Source organism: Engystomops pustulosus, chromosome 2 (genome assembly GCF_040894005.1).
Source record: "Engystomops pustulosus chromosome 2, aEngPut4.maternal, whole genome shotgun sequence".
Taxonomy (NCBI): Eukaryota; Metazoa; Chordata; class Amphibia; order Anura; family Leptodactylidae; genus Engystomops; species Engystomops pustulosus.
Genome location: NC_092412.1, coordinates 242685828 through 242706336, shown reverse-complemented (window position 1 = coordinate 242706336; position 20509 = coordinate 242685828).

Below are 20509 nucleotides of genomic sequence, written 5' to 3'. Positions count from 1 at the left end.
CCGAGCATCATTATAGCCCATCAGCTATTTGTATGTTTGCAGCGTGCAGTAAACAGAGCAGGCAGGGCCATTATTCAGTCTTTTTCATTTACTGGCTACGGAATAAACATTGCTTTCATTACGACTGCCGCTGGTTTGTTTACATGCAAGGAGAAGTGAACCAGGCTATTAAGAGAGAACACATTGGATTGATTAGCGGGGGAGAACATGGCTGGAGGAATTGGCCTATGACAGGTGAGACTCGGCAGCTTTCAGACAACCTCAAAGGCTGTGGGCTATGACTTTGTCATGTACAGTAGCAGCAATGTATCAAAGTACAACTTGTGGTACATTCTTGCAACTGACTTACCATCAGTAGATATTTTTATTTTAAAATATATAATATAAAAAAAGAATCACAATAAAAATAGCAAATAAAATAAACACACAAATTTCCACCCTCCATATGCTATACAATATTTACAAAAGTGAAATAATTTTCAGCCGCATTCACACCCACTAGCACACTCCCCCCATATAAATAGGAACACATAACAATATATTTCCCCAAAACAGCTGGAAGAACAGACTGTAGACCTGAGTCCAGAGAGGCTCCGGCAAGATGCAGACACTACCTAGATATATAAATAAAGGGATCAGGTAAGTTTTAATCAAGTTTACCCTATCTCGGAGGGTCAAAGACCAATCCTTCCACTGGTCCACCTTCTGTGATCTTAAACCTGCTGTCCCAGTTTTGCACGGGGTAATCTCCCATTGATGCAGAGATGTTTGGCAGAGACTTGGAGCCCTGGAAGAGTGTCCAAAAGATCAAAGCTTGGTCTTTCCTCTTCCAGCCAGAGACTGTAAAACTTATCCCGGTTGATCTTGGACCTAGAAGCCTCTTTGTATCGGTCAACCTCCAACATCAACCACTGTGTCTTCCCCCGCGAGCACACAATAATGGTGAAATAATTGGCATATGGCCTTCGACACTGCCTGGTCCACTATAACTCCTAACAACTGACCACGTTAAACGCTTGTAAGGAATGGGTTGATTGCAAACATGTAGTGAGCTTCAAGGACAGGTGAACACCAACCCAAACCTCACAAGCGGGAAACTCTATGCCCCTGCATGTAAGATCTTAAGCCAATTTACAAATCCACCCGGCGGTCTGTAAACACTTTTGCCTGATCCAAGGACTCCTCATTTACTTAGGTATAGCACTCGAGGAAAGACACTCATTGAATACCTCAGTCAAGAGGAAAATCAAGTCATCCTTAAAGATCCTAAAAACCATCAATCAAGACCATCTGTATTATACTTAATAGTTTCACTCAAAATTCTGCCAGTTACTACAGACCAGCTAATGTATATGGGGGTACTTCAAATCTTCCCCATCAACAATTGATGAGTTACATAAGGGTTATGTTACGAGCACACAGCCATATTGGGAGTCCTTATCTGGCCGCACAATTTGTAGCCAGGTCTCGGTCACCATAGAGCTCTATAGCACCTGGTCTCCCAGCACCGTGACTGAACCGACACAACACTAAACAGAGGGTAGGTCCTATTTTTAGCATGATTCACATCTCGCCCCTCAGTGCATCAGCATATAATGGTGCACCTGCCAGATCTATCAAGAGCTCCTGATGAGCAGTTGTGATGCACTGCACCAGCTGGACACTTTTATGGCTGTGTCTGAATGAGTTCCCGACCTTCACCACCAGGATCAGTACATGTACTCTACCTAGATGGTGCTAAAGAGAGGACAAAATACTTTATTATCAATGTTGAATCATCTTAAGGACATTGAGGGGAGAGCAAACATTACCTTTTATTAATTAGGTGATCTTTAACTAAGGCTTTCGGGTTTTGGCATATCCACCATTTGATTATAATCTAGTCTGGATGTCAACCCTAACAATGGTAGAAACCTCAATGGTCATTACTATGAATCAATGGACACTGTTTTAGGTTTTTATTATAAACCAATGTGAACAGTGCTTTACTTATACTTTGTAGGTGTATTTATTTTCAGTCTGAAGCTTCCAAATACCTTCCTTGTCCATCCATAAAGCTCCTCTTTTCTGTGAAAGACCTTTATGGTGATATATTTATATATAAAGAAGAGGAAGCGCAGTAAAACCTGAATAGTAGACCAATAACACAAAGCAAATAAAATGGAAAGTCCTCAGTGAAAGAGATAAACCCAGAAATATGCCGTGTACTGCCGGCGGCCGCTCCGCAGATGCGGGGAAATTGTTCGGAGCTGTGTGATGTACGACGGCCACCGCAAAGAAAGCACAAAACAATAACAAATGACATATAAAAGAGAGAATAATCTCACATTCATATCACTGCAGATAAATATGGAAAGAGGGTTGAATATAATGGGGGTCACTGAGCTCCATCCGCTTCCATGGCGCTGCTAACTCCAAGGTCCAGGCAGCGCTGTACAAGTGAATGGTGAGACAATCCCTTGAAGGCTTTTAACGAAAAATACATCTTTTATGTAGACAAAAAACATTATATTTTAAAGCAATTAACATAAATTGTCAACAGCCCCCAACGTTTTTAGCGCGGCAACAACCTCCCACATCAAAATATAACACAAGAAGAATGGGAGTCATTATCGGCAAATGCGCACATATGTACAATAGCTACTTTTTATGATATCATTATAAAAATTCATTACAAAAATGTAACCATGAAAACGAGAGGGGAAAGAGCACAAAATTTAATATTCCAAATACACAGTCATGTACAGAGAATTAAGACCACAGACCCGACCCTGTCTGTACCGGCTCACTAGTGTGCTGGTGAAAACACCGGTGGACCCTGATGCCTTTTAGCTCCACCCCCTGCAGCGGGCTTGATGCGCTGCTGACTTTGTCCCCCACCAGCCACCGGGACTTCAATTCTATCTGTGTCCTGAGAGAGAAAAGATAGTGTTGAATAACATAATGGCGCAGAGAGCTATTAGCTATAGCTGTAGCTATGATGTAGCTATAATGCCGGCACTATGTGGTGTTTATTTTTTTTTTTAATTCATTTGAAACGAGAAAAAGAGGACAAGTGGGGGGCACAATATGGGGAGTATGAGAGGGGTCACAATTGGGGGGTATGAGAGAGGGTTCACTATATGGGGGGAATAAGAGGGGGTCCACAATATATGTTTATATATTTTGTATTTGAGGAGGAGATGAGAGGCTCCACAATATGAGGGGTATATTAGGGGCTCCACTATGATAAAGAGATCAGGGACCACAATATGGATGAAAGGTCACAATATAAGAGGGAGATAAAAGGAGGCCACAATATGAGTAATAGTATGAGAGGAAGCCCACATTATGAGGGTTATGAGTGGGAGAATTATGAAAGGGGATCCACAATTTGGGGGGTATGAGAGGGGGCTACAATGTAAGGGAGAGATGAAAGAAGCTACAAAATGAGGAGAGTAAAATGAGGGGCAACAACATGAGGAGGAGATGAGATGGTCCACAATATGATGAGGAGATGAGAGGCCACAATGTGATGAGCAAATGAGACCACACAATATGAGGGGGAGATGAAATAAGCCACACTATGAGACAGAGATGAGGGGCCACAATATGAGAAGGAGATGAGGGGCTACAATGTCAGGGGGAGCTGAGGGGCCAATATGAGGGGGAGGTTAAAGTTCACAATATGAGGGAGAGATGAGAGGGGCCACAATATGAGGGGGAGGCAAGAGATCACAATATCAGGAGAATATGAGAGGGTCCACAATATAAGAAGGAGATATGGGGGGTCATGAGAGGAGGCCATAATATGAAGGGATATGAGAGAAGCCCCAAAATGAGGAGGAGATGAGAGAACCCACTATATAAAGGGAAGATGACAGGCTTAAATATGAGGACGAGATGAGAGGAGGCCACAATATAAGGACGAGATGAGAGGAGGCCACAATATAAGGACGAGATGAGAGGAGGCCACAATATGAGGGAGAGATGAGGGGCCACAGTAAAAGGAGAAGGTGAGGAGCACCATAGGAGGCACTGATTACTTTCAATAGGTCCTACCTAATGCTGGACCTTACATCCATGTTGACAAGATTGAACTATATTTTATATAATCCAAAAGAAAAAGTGGGATGAGTTTATCACATAAAAATATATATTTTAGTAAAAACAAGATTATATACTATACAAACATTTAAAAACCCTCTAGGGTTTTCTCCTGATTAATTTTGCTGCCCCTTTGAAAACACAAGAAAACACATTCTACAAACCCGGCCTTAGATTATACAGGTAACATTTCCATGTAGCAGTAGGTGGGCCTCCAGAATCAATTTTACAGGTGGGCCCTGGGCAAATGAGCAGAAAACAGTTGGAGGCCGAGCCTTAAATTAGACACCTATATTTAGGCTCTAATGCAGCTAGAACTACGAGTCTGGTATGGGGGGATGTACTATACGCTGGTGCATCATGTCCCAGTGTATGATGCAAACTCCACCCTCAAGTACCCACCAGATAAATCTCCAGAAGTGCCACTGCAATGGCCGGGTACAACAGTCTATAGCTAATGTGAGGGTACTGGGCATCTCACTCCGCGGCAGCTCACTCCATGGCCTGGGGCTGCCTAACCAGCACCGGGTATGTCAACTAAATTATGGCTTGTACGTGGGTATTCAGACCGGTGCAGACCGTTATAAATTAACCCCAGTGGGTTCATACTGGTAGGTTGGCAATGGGCAACGTGGCAAAGCTGCAAACAATGGTCCACATTTATTAAAGCCTTTGCGCCAATTTTCTCTTTGACTTTGCACTGAAAAGAACGTGCAAACTGCTTGTACATGTGTTTATAAAGTGTCTGTGCCAGTTTTGTTTTGCGGCTGCTCTGTGTGCACCGCGCCAAAAATTCTGCACCTAAAGGGGAGTTCCACTGCAGAGTCGGACCATGCGTCACAATTAACACAGCGAATCAACTGAATTGTATTTTACCTTGTATGTTGAAGCTTCAAAAAAAAATTTAGTGCACACTTCTGGAGCAGTGCAGGGGGCGCCAGATTTATGAAGACCATGGCGCACTCTGCAGATTAGGGAGGCAAACTGCACATAGGGTAGTTAGCACTTCTTTTGACAAATGCGTGCCAATGTGAGTTGTTAGTGTCAGCAGAACTGTGAAATTTTCTTATATATTCCAGGATTGTAGCTTTACCCATTGGGGCTTGTCCTCACACTGCTGTGCCCTGTGCCCTGTAAACTGCACCACATTGGGGGTCATTTACTAAGAGCCCGATTCACGTGTTCCCGACGTGTTACCCGAATATTTCTGATTTGCGCCAATTTTCCCTGTATTGCCCCGGGATTTTGCCGCACGCAATCGGATTTTGGCGCATCGGTGCTGGCATGCACGCAACGGAAATCAGGGGGCGTGGCTGAACGAAAAACCGCCGCATTTAAAAAACAAAAAGTGTCGCGGAGCTTGCACTTACCTTCACCAGGAATAGGCCGGTGTACTTGAGTGTACTTTCAGCGGACTTCAGCACTGGAGGAACTACCTTAGTGAATCCCGGCCGGACCCGAATCCACCGCAGAGAACGCACTGCTGGATCGCGAATGGACCGGGTAAGTAAATCTGCCCCATTGTGCACAACTGTGTCTTTCTCTTTATGCTTTTAGGCACTGCTATAATAATCTGTCTTCTGCATCTTTCACTCAGAGCAGACGGGAGGGCCTGCCTGTTTAGAAGATTGATCCAGAGAGCTGAGAGCACAGCAGGGTAAGGATAACACCCAAAACACTTGGAGAGGCTAAAATCCTGGAATATAAGTTCCCATATTTCCCAGTCCTCCTACCAACAACACACACAGAGAAAAAGTAGTTGAACCGGCACAACACGAGAGACGCCACAGGGATACTGGTGCCGAATATTGCTTCCTTTATTGAATAAAATGTAACATACACAAGGACAACGGCTGGTTAACGCGTTTCGATGGGATCCGTCTTAATCATAACCTACCTCGTGTATGTTACATTTTAAGCAATATTGGGCACCAGTACCCCTGTGTCATTTCTCGTGTTGTGCCGGTTCAACTACTTTTTCTCTGCATATACCTTACGGCTATGGATGGATCCTTTCCGTGCACCATAAGACTCCCAGTGTGTGTACAGCCGACAACGATCTGAAGGTTGGGTGAGCCGGCTTTTCTTTTTCACTTTTTTCTACTTTGTAGTGGAAGTGGTATATTTTTGTGCAAACAACACACACAGGTACGGCTACACGGCACTCAGGGGTCGCTACCTAAATATGTGTGCGATTTTGCAAGGCCAATACTAGCTTTACAGCGGTATATTCCTACACCCTGCATTATACTATATGGAATTACTACAGGTAGGTCGCAGTATGCAGTATACGGCTCTACGATGTTCCTGACTATGTTCCCCGCACTCGCTGCTTGGCATAGTTTGGCAGGGTGTCAGGATTCTTAATATTTTATTGATTTGCGGCTCATTTCATACATCAGATATAGGCCTGTTAATATTTTATTGCTTTTTAAGTGATAATTCGTGCTTGTCAGGTAGGTGAAATTAAAAAGCGAGCATCAAGTGCTGTAAATGCTGACATTGATTCACCGGCATTCATGGCTTTCTACATCCCAGAGGTGTGAAATTAGCATTATATTATTATCTATTATTCATCAGGTGTCACATTCTGCTGCGCAGTGGGAAACAGGAGCGTACAAGCAGAAACCCTGTCCAATATGTGGAAATATGCATAAGGGGTTAAATTATTGCCTTTAATTGGGTGTTCCCATCGCATACTTTCATTCATTAATTACAGGATAGGGGAGGAGTTTGGGATTAATGAGGCCCCAACAACTGAAAACAGAGACCTGCAAATTCCCCGATAGGAGAGGATGACAATATACTAGCCAAGAGATTAGGAAACTGCAGTTTCAGTGTGAATCTCCCATCTCCCAGGTACAAGGTCAAATCCAAATCTTTTCCTCTTCACTTCTGATGAACCTTTAAAAATGGTTTAAGACGGGAAAGGGAAAAATAAAAATGTTGTTTAAAAAAATTCTAGTATACTGACTTCCAGGACCATTGGAGCAACATTGTTCTGTACGGAATAGATTTAGCCCGAAAAACAAATATTTTGGCAAATTTGGCAAACTTTGATGATACACTCTTCTCTATTCATGCCCCGCCAACTCTACATTAAAGGGAACCTGTTTTCACATAAAAAGCTAGTGACATGCCATCCAAGGTCCTTGAATTACGCAGTAACACTAACATCTATCTCATGTATGTATCTGATCATATGAAATCACATGCTGTGATTTCATGTTGAGCAGATACATTCATGAGATTGATATTAATGTTACTGGGTAAAGGACCTTAGATGGAATCACTGTGGTCACATGACAAGAAGTGCTCAATGATGTAACAGAACTCTCTCTCTGAAAACATTTGGCACGTAATTTTATACCTCTACTAAGTAGACAGCGCTATATATATCTATAGTTAAACATTGGCAGATGGTACTAATTGTATACAGCGGCATGCCCTGGCAGTGAGACCTGCCAATCAGGAAGAAGGAGGCAGGGCAATGCAAGTAAAATTTATTATGCAGGATCCCATTAATATCATTGGACTCACATTAGGGGAGTTGTATATAAGTTTTCAAACTGTATTTTTTTAACATTGCAGCCATGGAAAGGAATCATTTCGGGATAAGGACAATGCTTTATAATCATAGTTTTTATGAAGTATTTATATGGAGTGGGTTAATTTTAATGGTAGGTTCTCTTCAACGCTACGTATGATACAGATATCTCCTGTATTCCCATAGAAGTGAATGAAGAACCGGTAAAAAATACATTTATATGGAGCTTCTTGGACACATGTCGACCATTTTTGTCCTCTATTGGGTTTCCATTGGGCAACCAACCAATTATCTCCTATTCTGTGAATAGAGGATACATGTTAATGTTAGGAAACCACCTTTAAGCATGGGGCAATGGAATTTACACGTGCAACAAGTGTAGAACTTAGAATTAGGGATCAACTTGTGAGACGCTCTAGGAACAAATATGCTTTGGCATGAAAATGGTTATGAATCCCTTCCTGCAATTCAACTCAATGGAGTACATTTACTAAGGGTCCGAAGTACGCTTTTCCGTCGGGTTTTCCGAATTTTACAGTTTTGCGCCGAATTGCCCCAGGTTTTTGGTGCATGCAATCGGATTGTGTCGCATCGGCACCAGCTTGCATGTGAGGAAAAATGGGGGACGTGGCTGTCGTAAAACCCGATGGATTCGGTAAAATCGTACAATTTTTTAAACAAAGTGTCGCTACATGCACTTACATGCACCAGGAATAGGTTGGTGAACTCCGGCGGACCTTGGCGCAGCAGCGACACCTGGTGTACATCGGGCACACAACCTTAGTGAATCGCCGGAAGACCTGAATCCTTGTCGGAGAACGCGCCGCCGGTTCGCGACAGGACCGGGTAAGTAAATGTGCCCCAGTGTCTGTCGGCCATATGCATATTAGACTGACAACTATTACTCCCAAATCTACCTTCCCTGTATAGTGCAAACACACAATCCTCCCTGATATCAAGGGTGCCGTCACAACCAAGACCAGAACCTTAGGATAGCGCATATTGTACAGAGACTAGGACAGGCACTCCCTGGGTTACGTACGAGCTAGGTTTTGTAGGTTTGTTCTTAAGTTGAATTTGTATGTAAGTCAAAACTTTATATTTTATAATTGTAGCTCCAGACAAATTTTTTTTGTCCCAGAGACTATTGGAGTTTCTAATCATTTTGCAGTAATGGGACCAAAGACCAGAGAGCTTCCCCAGAGGTCACAGCAAGCAACAACAATCCAATATACCGGTAGTTGGTGGCCAAGACTCTGTTTACCATCATCTGATGGGTAAAAGTTGGGTGGTTCTCAAAGAGATCTTCAGGATAACATAAAATTTTCCCTAAAGCCCCCTACGTCATCCCTTATTATTGATCTGCCACTTATACACAAGACTTTCTCTTTCCTGACACGTCGTGAAATGACACTTCGCCTCCCTTCAGTATCTCACATGACAGGTGTTACATTGTGGCGTCTTCACTTGTCTTCTTCTCATTATCCTTTTGCTGTAGAAGTTGGAATATTAGTTTTTTTCTAAAGAAAAATTGCTAAATCGCTGTGAATATGTGAATGACATGTTCTTATTTATAACTTTACACTGTTGCCGCCTTCTACTTTTATCACTATTGTCTTTTTATGCATCAAGGTGTGAAAATGGCTTGAAGAACATTTCAAATCTTCGTAATGGAGCTTCTACAAGTCTAACTTCTACAGAACATTTTCCCTTCTCATTCATGGGGTAGAATTACAATATCTTACCCCAGTGTTTTGGGCTGTTTTTGGATCTTTTGGTGTATACACACAACATAATGGGGCAGATTTACTTACCCGATCCTGTCCCGATCCCACGGTGCGTTATCCGACGAGAATTCAGGTCTGCCGTGATTCATTAAGATCGTGTGCCCGAGTTCCTGCATCTGTCGCTTCTGCGCCGAGGTCTGCCGGAGTTCACCTGCTTCTTCCCGGTGCATGTAAGTGCTTGATCTTGCAATACAATTCCGTTTTTAAATTCTCCGGTTGGTCCGAATCCATCGGGTTGTCCGACGGCCACGCCCCCCGATTTCTTTCGCATGCAAGCCGGCGCCGGTGCTCCACAATCCAATCGCGTGCACCAAAAGCCCGTAGCAATTCGCTGCAAAACGTGAAACCTGACGAAAGTGCTGCGTTCAGACCCTTAGTAAATGTGCCCCAATGTCTTTGGCTTTTGTAAGGAAGACTATGTTAAGTAAGAGTGGTATGATGCTACAAGGGTTTTTTTTTAATTTATGTACAATAATCTGTTGAGATTTTCACTTCAAGATCTCTGTAAAAAACTCAAGCAAGAAGTTTGATACTTGGTGAGTATTCCTTGGCTGTTTCAAAAGCTTGTTGAAAAACTTATGACCAGTATAACATTTTTAAGTAAAAATGCTTAAAGGGGTTATCCGAGATTAATAAATAAATTAGGGACGGGCTAGGGCAGACTTTTTAAAAATAATGAACATGTACTGACCACCTCCGGCGCTGCTGATGTCCGGAGCCGCGGTCCGTCTGATCCGCGCCCCTGTTTGTTAAGTTCCCATCCAACACCATCTCCCAGCGCCCTACAATGCTGAGGGGTCAGGACGGATGAGAGTTGCCAGCCACCTTGGCCAGCCGGAAGCTCCCTGTGAACAGCTTCTGTGCCCTTGTAAACAAACAGGGGCACCGATCAGACAGACTGCGGCCCGGGACATCAGGAGGTGAGTACCAATAATGTTTATTATTTTTAAAAAGCCCGCTCCAGTCCATCCCCAATTTATTTATTAATCTCAGATATCCCCTTTAACTAAGTAAAAATAGAGATATAATAGGTTTCTAAAAGGGTTTGTCCACTTTTAGAAAATAATTGACATTGATTGTGTGATGAAAAGTTTACTTTTTTATATACTTTCTGTATCATTTCCTAATGGATCTCTGCTTGCTATGATTCAACAGGAAGTGTCATTGTTTACTTCCTGTGAATAAATACTTGTCCCTGGTCATGTGATGTCACACAAGTGCACGGCTCGTTATATCCCTGGCCATGTGATGTCAGACAGGTACACAGCTCATTGGTATCACAGGATATAATCGGAGCCGTGCACCTGTGGGACATCATGTGACCAGGGACCAGTATTTATCCACAGGAAGTAAACAATGAAACTTCCTGTTGAATCACAGAAAGCAGAGATCCAGAAAGCCATGTGGAATTGCTTCAGAAAGTATGTTGGAAAATTGTATAACTTTTCATTACACAAACAATATTAATTATATGATGAAAGTGGACAACCCCTTTAAGATCTTCCCTCCGCTTCTCTGCATCACTATGCTTTCTTACTCCTTGTTTGAGCTTATTAGATTTGTGTCAATTTTAAAAAGTGGAGATTCCCATCTTCTTTATATTGAAGACCTGTCCATAGGAATGATGATAAATATTAAACTTCAGCTGATCCAACACTTGAGACCCACTAAAAAGCTGATTCTGGATTTTGGATGCCTCCAGTGCCGTAATCAACATTGAGATTGAAACTAGAAGAACATCTCCATCTCCTGATTATGTTGAATGTCGGACCCAAGCTGATCTGATTTTGATGATTTATGCTACAGGTAAGTGATTAATATCTAGCATCTAGAAACCCTGTTTATTCTATGTAAATGCAGCTTGACGACTTTTTATACCTTTGCCTACTTTTTTTTCTTTTCTACCTTTTGTAAATATAAAGAGAGTAAAACTATTTTACCAAAAGCAAAGTAGTGGACCTTCACTTTGCAACAGACTATTTGCATATATAGCTATACACAGCATAGCTGCTCTGCTTATTTCTCACTATATTACATTTGAGTAAAATTCAGCCATGCCCCTTCTCCTCAGGTCTCACAGCAGACAGTTCAGTCACATACAGCTCAGTTCCTATGTACCCTCCCTCAGCCACGCCCCTTTTCTTCAGATCTCACAGCAGACAGCTCAGTCACATACAGCTCAGTATTCTGTACCCTCCCTCAGCCTCGCCCCTTCTCCTCCCACCTCACAGAAGACAGTTCAGTCACATACAGCTCAGTATTCTGTACCCTCCCTCAGCCTCGCCACTTCTCCTCCCACCTCACAGAAGACAGCTCAGTCACATACAACTCAGTACTTCTGTACCCTCCCTCAGCCACGCCCCTTTTCTTCAGAACTCACAGCAGACAGCTCAGTCACATACAGCTTTGTACTTCTGTACCCTCCCTCAGCCACGCCTCTTCTCCTCCAATCTCACAGCAGACAGCTCAGTCACATACAGCTTAGTACTTCTGTACCCTCCCTCAGCCATGCCCCTTCTCCTCAGATCTCACAGCAGACAGCTCAGTCACATACAGCTCAGTACCTCTGTACCCTTCCCCAGAATTGCCCCCTCTCATGCAACCTTCACTATTTAGACTTCACTATTTAGATTTTTGATAAATATTTCTCTGTAAATCACTTCAACAAAGTGGCAATATCTACTGATAAAGTTATGGAGGAGAGTGCTGGTGCATGTGAGATACAGATAGCAAATAACATGTGACCAATGCCAGAGAACACAGTTTTGCCATACAGACAAAACATTGGGGCAGATTTACTTACCCGGTCCATTCGCGATCCAGCGGCGCGTTCTCTGCGGAGGATTCGGATCTTCCGGCGATTCACTAAGGTAGTGCGCCCAATGTCCACCAGGTGTCGCTGCTGCGCTGAAGTTCATCAAAGTGCACTGAAGTTCACCGTCCTATTCCTGGTGCAGGTAAGCGCGTGTCAAGCGACACTTTTTTTTTAAATGCGATGTTTTTTCCGAATCCGTTGGGTTTTCGTATGGCCATGCCCCCCTAATTTCCATCGTGTGCATGCTGGTGCCGATGCGCCACAATCCGATCTCGTGCGCCAAAATCCCGGGGCAATTTGGAAAAACGCGATTCGGGCCCTTAGTAAATGACCCCCATTGTCTGCCCCACAAACAACTCAGCTGCAATTTGGAAATGATAATTTATGAATGTATGACAAAAGATGTGCATCCAAATTTACTGCTGAAACTTAGTACCTTGTACACATAGTACTTAGTACCTTATGTGTTTATTGATTTCTCTTGAGTAAAGGGGTCCGCGGCCGATAAAAAGGCAATGACTGAGAAAATCCTACAAGCCCAAACCCAAGGAATGTGTCAGCATATGAGCGCCAGAACCGGCTTCTACTTGTAGTTTGTACATCGGCCTCTGGAACAACATTAGTTTATGAATATTAAAGGACAGTGCTAAAGGACAGCGTATAGCGATCTCCCAGAGAAACAAAAGTAATCACCTCTCCGAGTCTCCGAGTCAACATCAATCCAATTATCCATAACCTAGAGCAATAATCCAACTGTATGGGAATGACTCAGAGATCTATCATCATACTTATCAGTCAGCCGAGGCACCGGGGCAGCTTATCTTTTATTACTATTTCTAATCCAATCCTATTACTTCTGCTATGCCTCATTATTCTGAGTGAGGGAGAGACATGTACTTTTCACTTTTGTCACCGCAGAAGACAATGGAAAAAACCTGGCAAAAAGGAGAATTATGAGACCTTAACCTCTTACTGTCCACTGCAGTGGCTCTATCCAACTTGGACATTGATTTATTTTGTCGCTCGATGGACCCTATGGATAGAGACGATAGAGAATCACAGTACAGAATACATGTCTTACTAGTTATAGTCCTAGTTATAATGTGATCATTTAGGTTTCCGTGAAGAGGAACCATAGATGAAGCCCCATAAACATAACAAGCCACGGCACATCCAATACTGATTTACTTGACTAAATCTAAGGCTAACCTTTGGTGTTCACCATTGCCATCTAGGTTGGACCAGTAGTGGATTATAGTAGAGGAGATTGGGGGGGGAAGCCCATGGTCAAGTCTTCTAGGGGCCCCATGGCCACCCAAACCACCCACCAAATTTTACACAGAGAAGTGTCTTTAGCCTTGAAATCTTTGTACATCTGTTAAAGCTCACAATACACATGTACACAAGAGCCATATCAGGACCTTTGAAGGTCCTCCAAAGGTCCTGAAACCGCAGATTCAAATCAGGCAGAAGGCACACATCCTCCATTCCCCGAGCAGTGCTCTTAGTTCTCTGCAACAAACTGCTCCACAGCCACTCCCATCTGCTCTGAGTAAATTCTGTAGTATTAAACTACAAGCCTGTTACAACCTCTAATCATTGCAGAGCAAAGAAACAATGGTGCAACTAACTGCACAGAGCTCAGAGCACAGCTGTGTGAGGACAACCCCCTATCCTCAGTGCACTCAGAGCAACTACAAATAAATAATATAATACAAGTTAACAAAAAGACAAAGATACGATTAAGAGGCTCTCTAACGATGTCTGAGGTTGTGCAAGATCAAACTTTAAAGAGCAGCAGTGGTTAGCACTACAGCCTTGCAGCACTGGGGTCCCATCCAAGTCAACAACTGCAAGGAGTTTGTATGTTCTCTCCATGTTTGTGTGGGTTTCCTTTGGGTGCTCCGCTTTCTCCCACACTCCAAAACATACTGGTAGGTTGATTAGATTGTGAGCCCCAACAGGGACAGGGACTGATTTGGCAAGCGCTGTGCATATGTTGGCGCAGGGGGCACGAGTGAGCCTGCGACCCACAATATGGGTCGTGGGAACACCGTGACAGCCATAAACACACATACAGCATAGACACACATACATTATATACACAGCATGCACACACATACAGTATACACTCAATACCCCAAATGCTGGCCCCCCTCATAGCGGCTGCTATGGCTGCTACCACTGTAGTTATGCCCCTGCTGGTGTCATATTAAAGATAAGAAATTAATCTTCAGTTAACACCAGGTTCAATGTTTTATGATAAACAGAACCCGAGTTGCAGGCATCTGGAGACATAGTTGGAAAAGAAAGCTACAGATAAAGCTCCAGTTTCAGTCCATTTTTTACCTTCCTGTATGTCCAGCTCTGTAGCTCACAGAAATGTCAGCTTGATGTGATCGCAAATATGAGATTGTTATCTTAAATATGACACAAAAATTTGTTGCTAGTGGATATAGAACCAAATATAGAGGCTTCTAAAGGGATTCTCCCCCCTGTAACCACTAAACCTGACTCATCTCATGTGAAAATGGGATGAGAAGAGTCATTTTTACCTGACTTTGGAGGAGATTATTTACAAGTAAACAGGCGAAATTTCACATAATAGAGGGAATTCTAGAAAGGACATTTCATACCCTACCTGAGGGGGGTAGTAGTTTAGTGGGGTAAAACCTTGTGACAAGTTTCCTTTAAAGGACATCAACCACCAGGTTTAAGGATTGTAAACCCAGCACACTGACATACTGGGGTGTGCCCTCTTGGGCTGGATCCACTCTTCGTTTAGCTACTTATGCCCTGGTTTTTACTACAAAAAGTTTTTAAAAATTATGCAAATTATGCAGATGTTAATAGCACCTAGAGCCCAGTAGGCTTATTTACATAATTTTAAAGTCTTTTTTCCTTTAAATCTAGGGCATAGGAAGCTTAAAGCAGAGCAGATCCTGCCAGAGGGGGCACACACCAGTATGTCAGTGTGCTTGGTTTACAGTCCCTCATCCTGGTGGTAGATGTGCTTTAAGCAAAATAGCAGCAACTAATATTTTCGCTGTATCAAAAATCAGTCTATATTAAACATCCAATACAATGTATTATATTGTCACTGATCCTATAAAGACAATTGAAATTGACTATTATCGCCTCATCCAGAGAGTGAAGAACGATGAAGAGCGCAGAATTGAATGAGGATTGGATCGTCGATAGATATTTCAGAACAGATCAGATTACAGCCATCGGTTTACGGAACAGAAATGTTCTCAGAACTCCATTTAGAACACAAGGTAATTGGTACTTTTAGTATTCTGTCTACTGATATTGGAAAAAGTCAGTGCCGGAAAATTCCTGGAAGACCGAAACGCGATGAACACTTTGATAATCTGAACACTATTTATAGTTTGCCATTTAATAACCTTTTGAAAGTCTATCAGAGAGAAGCGGGAGGCAATGCCTCCAGGACCAGGGTTTATTAGCTGCTCTCTGACCAAATCTTGTGTGTTACATAGTCTATCAATAATGAATTAGCGCATGTAATTGTCGCATTTATATATACAGAGATATAGCAATTTATGGATCTCATAGGTGAAGCAATGGAACATTCAGAACTATTAACGTCTCATATTTATTAGAATTCTTCCCAATACAAGTCCACAGTGGTACCGAGGAAACAAAATGTACTTTTAATGCATTAAAGGAAATCTACCACCAGGATGAAGGATTGTAAACCAAGCACGCTGACATACTGAAGTGTGCCCCCTTTCTCAGGTTCTGCTCTTCTTTTAGCTTATGACCTTGTTTTTATAAAAAAAAAAAGTTTTAAAAATTATGCAAATGAACCTAAGGGGCTCCGGCTCCATAGATGTCAATGGAGCCTGTAGCTCCTCAGGCTCATTTTCATAATTTTTAAAACCTGTATTTCTTAAAAACAAGAAGCTACAAAAACAGTAGATCCTGCCAGAAGGTGGACACAACAGCATGTAAGTTTGCTTGGTTTACAACCCTTCATACTGGTGGTCGATGTCCTTTAAAGATATCTACAGTCAGAACCAATCTTGTATATATTTCCTTTAAATAGGGTCCATTAGCACTTGTGACTGTACAAAGCTATAGATAATGATGGGTAATGGTCCTGGGGATCTCTGTAACCATTCCTTTGTATATGCAGATAGTAGCATCAGGTTTGTGAAAAAAGAATTTATATTCCTCAATTGTAGCTGGACTTGAAGTACTGGGGTGCACGGCATGGTGCAATTCATTTCTATTGGTTCATGCACACAACTATGGTTTCCACAGCCCATTCATTCAGTCCACTGCCTGAGCTGTAAAAGGTTATGTGTTTCAGCTGGGGAAATCTTTTCTACTGTTATCATCAAGTAAGCGTCCATTACCCCACAGTGAAAATAATGGACTAAGGGTCTTTTCTTTGCATCTCAAGAGCACACCATGGTCATGAGCCTTAAAGGGTTTGCCTATGAAAGAATGTTGTCTAATTTGAATCTCCTACTGATGTTTACACAACAAAAATGATTTATAACCCCTCGCTTTACATATTTTCTCAGTGTTATTGCTGTTTTAGCTCCTATCACTCAGTGATGATCAGTGTAAGATTCCAGCGTATGAGCGGGGACTCTCTAAGCAGACACTTCATGATCCCTCTGTGCTATGAGATGCTGTGTGCTGATAATGTGCTTTGATTTTTAGGATACAGGGTTTATCTACACTTTCATTCAGCTTCTGAATAGTCTACTAGTATCACAAAGAAAAAAAGAAATGAGACAGATCAGAGATAAGAGATGATCAGATCCATGAGATGCATATAACATACAATGAAACTATTCAGCTCTGCTACATCTGAGCTATAACACTGTGCCTCCCTCCCTTGGATAAAGACCTTATCTTATCTGAAGCTTGTAGAGTAAGTTTGTGCATGCTGCTGCTTGTTGGCAGGAAGTGTCTGTGTGTGAGCTTGACTTGTAATGGACAGGCAGAGAGCACTGCATCGAGCAGACAAGAGAATCTAATCATGAGAAGAATCTGCCATGCCCACACTAAAAATTAGAAGATTTATGGCTGGATCCTGGGGAAAAGGAAATTGTGAACAGCAGAACTGAAAGGGACATGTTCGAATTGTATCTGTGAAATGCTGTACCCTGTTAATAATATTGAATTAGAGAATGTGTTGTTTTGTTATCTTGAGTATATCTTGTCTTCTTCGGAATACCCCTTTAAGCGAAGAGCAGGTGCTTCATATGGGACTCAAACTGGGTGTACTTTGCAGTGCATTGGAGATGGGATAGGTGAGCACACGTCACCCCTCCCATCTCCATAGGAACCCGGCTGCCATGCCTTAAACTAGACAAGAATAGGACCCGCTCTATAATATACACAGCCGCTGCATGACATGGTCATGGTACCTGTCCATAATGTAAGTCAATGGCAGCCATGAGCTGGCTATAGTTTTGTGACCAGTTCACAGCCAGCGTATATGGTCGTCTGCATAAGGAATTACTTTGTGTTTCCTAAAAACTGGACTTATGAGACAAGTGCATAAAGACGTATGGTAATGTCTTCTACTACATTCAATGTTTTTATAATATTTTCAAAAATCCCGCATGATCCCTTTAAATCACCCTAAACTTGATCTTACTGAGGTCAATTTTGAGGTTAAACTCTGTTATGGTCTATTTTTTAATGACAAAACCACCAGAAAGTGAGTGCACCTGGAGCACGTACCCCGATGCCATCAGCGAAACCGCACATGTACATTGATATGCTAATAATTCTGTTTTCATAATAAAAATCTATAGTCATAATTGGAAATCCTGGGAATTTATTGCCATCGGCCGCTAGCTGACCGCCCTATTACTGCAAATGATGTGCATATCTGCCTGACGGATTTTACCTGCTTAATGCGGCATCATCTCTCCTGAAGAAACAAATCGTGATCGCCCTCCAGCTCTTCATTTGGTTTTTTAATAAGGCCTGAAAGCTGCTTTGCCGCAGTCACAGACACAATGGGCCTGACAATCAGCGGAGGTAATTCTTCAGTTCTCCTGTTTCAGGCCGATGAATAATTCATCTGCGGCTATTCATCATAAGGTAAAAGTGCCGCCATACAGTAAGTCCTGTTAAACAATGAACGCTGCTAAACAGAGACGCTGGATAAATCAAGTCATCATCCGAAATCTCTTCCTGGAAGAGACATCCTGAAGACTCAATATTTTATCTGTTCCTGTAAAAAAAAAAAACTAAATCAAACAACTTATTGGGAAATTCTAAGTTGCAATCTACACTCAGTAACTCAGATTTACTAATGGTAGACTGTCCCAACTTACGTGCTCGTTGTCTCGTCTAGGGGATGACACCATTTTTTTTTACTTCAGAAAGGGCTACAATAAATAAAAATCAGCTTTATAAAATTATGTAAATTAGGTGACTTGGCAATCCAGCACGGCCAGACGTTGACGCCATCGGTTACCTGCACACAATTGGGAAGGACGATGGGAAAATATTTAGAGCAGGGATGTGCATATCTTATGACCTGGCAGAGCCAAGAGGAGCTCCGGATATTTATATATTTTTAGCAAGTTGATTTTTAGTTATTACGACCCTTCCTGAACAAATAAAAAAGGTGTCATGCACTAGACGAGATAAGCGTGTAAGTGTGGACAGTACTGATCATAGATGTCCTTTAAAGGGAACCTGTCACTAGGAGACCCATTTTTAGCACTCCCCCAGTCCCCATAGAGCATAGTACATACACTGCCAAAGTGTTTTTGTATTAAAAATTGGTTTTACTAAATATTGTACCTCTCATTAGTATCTGCTGTGTGACTAGGCAGTTGCCTTTTGGGAGGGTCTGGAAAGGAGCAGTCCCCCCCACCCCACCCTTGGGGAACAGCTCCTCCATGTGACCTTTTCAAATATATGAAAACACCCATCACTGGGCTTAGCGACGCCCCCTGCTCCTCTACAGCCAATCCCGAGTGAGGGGAGTTATTCATATATTTGTAAAGGACACATGTTTCCCAAGGGAGGGGGGGAACTGCTCCTTTCCAGCCCCTCCCAAAAGGCAACTGCCTAGTCACACAGCAGATGCTAATGAAAGGTACAATATAACATATCTTTTTTTTCTGTAAAGCCTATTTTTTATACAAAAACACTTTGACAGTGTATGTACTATGCTCTATGGGGACTGGGGGAGTGCTAAAAATGGGTCTCCTGGTGACAGGTTCCCTTTAATCTAAAGAGGTTCTTCTTGCTCTGGAGGGCCCAGCGTGACCATATTTACATTATGACCCATTTGGCTTGTGTGCCAAGGAATAAAATCCTCAGGCTCTGCTGAATACATCAAGAGTCTTGGCCTCCTGCTGTATCTGGTAGGTGGCTGCGCCGGCAGGAAGAACTACGCCAAATGATAGCTGGATTAGTTTTGAGCAAAAACAAGGCAAATGTTCAATGTGAACATTTGCACAGTGTAGTTAGTGTGCAAGTGCGGGACCAGGAAACCCTATGTCAGCCCACTCTTTATGCCCCCTCCATACCCACTTGATGTGGAGATGGTATGAAGGGGAAAATAATCATAATCAGTGCCATTTTGCAAGTAATTGCTATTATTTCAGGTCTTCTATGCCAAAAGGACCTACAAAGATGATCTTCATGCTTTGGAGGATCAAGTCTGTACGTGTATTACACCATAAGCTGTTTATTTCAAATGCAGCTTGTGATATCTAAGTTATCTGGTGGTGGCCACGTTCAGTAACTTCATCTATTGGCCGGAGCAAGGAGCAAACACATAGAGGGTCCTCTTGTTTGGAGGAACCAGCATGTCCATGTATTACACCAATGAATACTTTGTATAAACTACATCACATTAGTGGACCAAGTGAGACAATAATTCCCACGTTATATCACTTCTAGTGATGCAGGGCTTCTTTATGAAATAAACAGCCCTGATCCAAGTCAGAGCCAGAGCTGAAATAAAACATCTCATGATCAATAAACCATGTAACACGTGTAGGTGACATTTATTCTAAGCCTTAGAGAGCTTGTATAGTGACATTTCCAGGGGTGACAACGAATCAGCCCTCTAAGTGGGGTCATTTGTAGACATTGTTGGAACACAACAACAAAATGTTAAGGGTAAGGTTCACCATGTATTTCCATTGAAGAAGTAATAACCACTTGTGCTGTGTATGTAAACATGAATGTGGTTGAGGTGGTCATAGACATGGTCTTGAATGCATGGTATACAGAAACTATCAGAGAGATATTTTTATG